Source organism: Schistocerca piceifrons, chromosome X, assembly GCF_021461385.2.
Source record: "Schistocerca piceifrons isolate TAMUIC-IGC-003096 chromosome X, iqSchPice1.1, whole genome shotgun sequence".
NCBI classification, from domain to species: Eukaryota; Metazoa; Arthropoda; class Insecta; order Orthoptera; family Acrididae; genus Schistocerca; species Schistocerca piceifrons.
The window spans coordinates 784,822,193-784,826,885 of record NC_060149.1 but is presented as its reverse complement, the minus strand read 5'-3'; the positions used below and the strand labels follow the sequence as shown (position 1 = coordinate 784,826,885).

The window sequence follows — 4,693 nt, the reverse complement described above, 5'->3', positions numbered from 1 at the left end:
GCTGCTCGCGTTGGTCGAGATCCAATGACTGTTAGCAGAATATGGAATCGGTGGGTTCAGGAGGGTAATACGGAACGCCGTGCTGGATCCCAACGGCCTCGTATCACTAGCAGTCGAGATGACAGGCACCTTATCCGCATGGCTGTAACGGATCGTGCAGCCACGTCTCGATCCCTGAGTCAACAGATGGGGACGTTTGCAAGACAACAACCAGCTGCACGAACAGTTCGACCACATTTGCAGCAGCATGGACTATCAGCTCGGAGATCATGGCTGCGGTTACCCTTGACGCTGCATCACAGACAGGAGTGCCTGCCATGGTGTACTCAACGACGAACCTGGGTGCACGAATGGCAAAACGTCATTTTTTCGGATGAATCCAGGTTCTGTTTACAGCATCATGATGGTCGCATCCGTGTTTGGCGACATCGCGGTGAACGCACATTGGAAGCGTGATGGTATGGGGTGCCATTGGTTGCACGTCTCGGTCACCTCTTGTTCGCATTGACGGCTCTTTGAACAGTGGACGTTACATTTCAGATGTGTTACGACCCGTGGCTCTACCCTTCATTCGATCCCTGCGAAAACCTACATTTCAGTAGGATTGTTGCAGATTCTGTACGGGCCCTTCTGGATACAGAAAATGTTCGACTGCTGCCCTGGCCAGCGCATTCTCCAGATCTCTCACCAACTGAAAACTTCTGGTCAATGGTGGCCGACCAACTGGCTCGCCACAATAAAAGAAATGTTCAAATGTGTGTGAAATCTTATGGAACTTAAGGTCGTCAGTCCCTAAGCCTACACACTACTTAACCTAAATTATCCTAAGGACAAGCACACACACCCATGCCCGAGGGAGGTCTCGAACCTCCGCTGGGACCAGCTGCACAGTCCATGACTGCAGCGCCCGAGACCGCTCGGCTAATACCGCGTGGCTCGTCACAATACGCCAGTCACTACTCTTGATGAACTGTGGTATCGTGTTGAAGCTGCATGGGCAGCTGTACCTGTACACGCCATCCAAGCTCTGTTTGACTCAATGCCCAGGCGTATCAAGGCCGTTATTACGGCCAAAGGTGGTTGTTCTGGGTACTAATTTCTCAGGATCTATGCACTCAAATTGCGTGAAAATGTAATCGCATGTCAGTTCTAGTATAATATATTTGTCCAATGAATACCCGTTTATCATCTGCATTTCTTCTTGGTGTAGCAATTTTAATGGCCAGTAGTGTACTTGTAAACTTAAAAGTAATTAAGAAATGAAAATGTTAAAATTAGCGATTTCTGAACTGAAGATAGTAGTTTATGAAGACTTAGAAGAGGTTATGATATATTATAACTTTAAGACATATTAAAATTCGGAAACATTTTTCTAAAATAGACAAGATTCTTGCATGTAAGATGGACAGATAAAACATAATAAATATTTATGAAATTAACAAAAGTTTGGTAAATCGAATTACAAACCATAACCATACTTTAGGAGGAATAACAACAGGAATGATGATAATGGAAGAATGTCCCTTCACCAAGTGTGTATGACGGTGAGCATCTTGGAATTGTCCATCGAGCCACCAACCGCCAACTACAGCTTTTCATCTACATCTAACATTAACTCTAGATTTCCGAATAACTAAACCTTAACCCCAAATTTTTAGGCTTTTGTCTCGCTTGTTTAGGCTATTTCTTCATTTTCATTTACAGTCGTGTTGGGAGGAATCAGTGCTGTTTTCCACCCTGTGGATTCATTCCTGTCTTTGCATATAGGATCGTTGTCTGGCTCGGACATACCCTCTATAGATCGCTTTGGATATATCGTCAGGGAGTGTGTTTAACATGGTACATTGGTCTTCCTCTCCGAGCATTTCGTGTATGGCGTCTTGAATACTGTTGAGGTTTAAGTGTACTGTGTGTCTGATGTTGGTACATCGTCCGTAGAGAAATACGACTTGTCCTGGAGAGCCTTCTTCCCCACATATGCATGCTGGTGTCTGCTTCAGACTCAAGCGGCTTAAGTGCATGGGATAAGGGTTGTGTCCTGATGTCCTGTTAAGAAGTGGACCATACAGCTGTTCGGATCGATATCTTTAAGTTTTATTCCCTCCCTTACTTCGGGAAAGAACTGGCGTAGGCTGCGGTCCTTATCACTTGTTTCCCACTCACCTTGTCAGGTATCCATCCTCTAAGTGTTTAATTGGCGTTTAGTGTCAATTGGTACTCTAGTGACCTTTGGAACCTGGTCTTGCCTTCCCACCTTAAGCTAGTACATAGCCGTTCTGTATCTTACCGTATTTGTGAATTGGGTAGATTCAGATTGATTTCACTCAGCACTGAGATGGTGCCGAAAGCTCCCGGTAGTCTAAGTAAGCCTCTCCTTTGTCCTTGTCTAACGAGGGTCCCGTTTATTGATAGGCTCAGCCTGCGAGCCCATGTGCTGGCGGCGAAGCAAGTAGCATTTCGAAGAGAGCCCAATTTGTGTAGTATGATTTGTTTATGACAATGCGCATGTGTTCATGGAAATTTTGCCTTTCATCTGTGTGTACCCCCAAGATAGCGTGTGGTGACTGCTCGTTTAATGTTTGTGTCCCCTATTTTAACACTAGGGTTTCTCTGGAGACACCCTGTCAGTTGTTGTGCTATCGGCTATCTTGAGTTTGTTGTTGTGACACCATTGTGTTATCGATTCGAGAGTTCCATTTGCTCTTTCTTCTAGATGGGACCTATTGTTAGCAGACGCTACGACCAATGTCCACCACCGGTAGCTGGGTGGTCAGCACGACTGAATCGCAATCCTAAAGGTCCGAGTTCGATTCCTGGCTGGGTCGCAGATTTTCTCCTCTCAGGGACTGGGTATTGTGTTGTCCTAATCATCATAATATTATCCCTATCGACGCCCGAGCCTCCGACGTGGCGTAAAATCGAACGACTTACACCCGGCGAACGGTCTACCCGACGGAAGGCCCAGTCACACGACATTATTATTTACGAGCGTGGTGTCTATATTACTTTTCGATCCGTCTTGTCCACTGTGTGTCGGTATGCTCCCTTCTACGTTACCTACGTGTAGTCGCGTTTCCTGTGTGACGTCGCTTATTATGCGTCCTCTGTCGTCTGTTGTGCTGGAATTCCGTAGGGTGGGAGCGAGGTGACGCAGTGGTTAGAACCCTGGTCTCCCATTCGGGAGGACGACCGTTCAAACCCGCGTCCAGCCATCCTGATTTAGGTTTTCGTGATTTTCCTAAATCGTTTCAGGCAAATGCCGGGATGATTTCTTTGAAAGGGCACGGCCGATTTCCTTCCCCATCCTCCCCTCATCCGATGGGACCAACGACCTCGCTGTTTCGTCCCCTCGCCCAAATAAACCAACCAACCAACCATATGGTGAACCTGGCGTTTATGTCCGAGCATATGAGAACCTTCTTACCTTGTGCGTATTCGGCTATTTGTTTTATATAATTTGCATAGGGCGCTATGGTTCAGAATGGTTCAAATGGCTCTGAGCACTATAGGACTTATCATCTGAGGTCATCAGTCCACCAGAACGTAGAACTACTTAAACCTAACTAACCTAAGGACATCACACACATCCATGCCCGAGGCAGGATTCGAAGGCGCGGTTCCAGACTGAAGCGCCTAGAACCGCTCGGCCATACCGGCCGGCGGGGCGGTATGGAATGACTGTATTGGGCATACAGTGAAGCCATTATTCATATATCTCCTTGTTATAAAAGTTCAATTGTTACTAAGTGTTCATTACATTATTCGGTTATTTTGACAATATTTGGCAACGGCCCTGCCGCAGTGGATACACCGGTTCCCGTGAGATCACCGAAGTTAAGCGCTGTCGGGCGTGGTCGGGACTTGGATGGGTGACCATCCAGGCAGCCATGCGCTGTTGCCATTTTTCGTGGTGCACTCAGCCTCGTGATGCCAATTGAGGAGCTATTCGACCGAATGGTAGCGGCTCCGGTCAAAGAAACCCATCATAACGACCGGGAGAGAGGTGTGATGACCACACTCCCCTCCTATCCGCATCCTCCTCTGAGGATGACACGGCGGTCTGATGGTCCCGATGGGCCACTTGTGGCCTGAAGACGGAGAGCTTGACAATATTTATATGTTTATTTAATATGGAAACTGCTGCTTTGCCGTCGTGGCTACCGGTTATGGTTACCATACTTGTCGGAAAGCATGTCAGTTTGCTTTAGTTGTTGTATGGCTCTGGTATACACAGTATGTCTATGTTTAGGTCTTTAACTGTTTTGAGGAGTTCAGCACTAACTTGCTTGCTCCTCATGGCATTCAGCTGAAAAATGTTCATTAGTGATGCTGTGGGCGTTTAACATATGCTTTGCATTTGCTACCAGTTTAAGCATAGTCGAAGTACACCCATGCGTGTGCCCTGACATGGTCGGCATAAATTTTATCCATGTCAAATGTTTCTTCTCTTCGTATACATACTTGCTTCATTAAGTCTAACAACTGATAAGGGCCAGTTGGTATGCTTTCCGGCTTAAGCGTGATTCTGTCTGCTCCGTATTTGGGGAACAGACAGAGTCACCCTTTCACCTTTTGGATTCAGCTGCCTAAGCGGCATTCTTTGAGCTGTCTGTAAAATTTCCTTTCTTTCTAATCTACGTAGCTCAATGTTAAGTTCTAAGTCACCATGATTAAAGATAATGTTGGCTGCGGT

At 46.5% G+C, this 4,693-nt stretch overlaps 1 pseudogene; it reads left to right on the top strand.

The window, feature by feature from the left end:
- The first annotated feature begins 3,783 nt into the window (after positions 1-3,783).
- LOC124723461 lies at positions 3,784-3,901 on the top strand (annotated as a pseudogene).
- Positions 3,902-4,693: the final 792 nt, after the last annotated feature.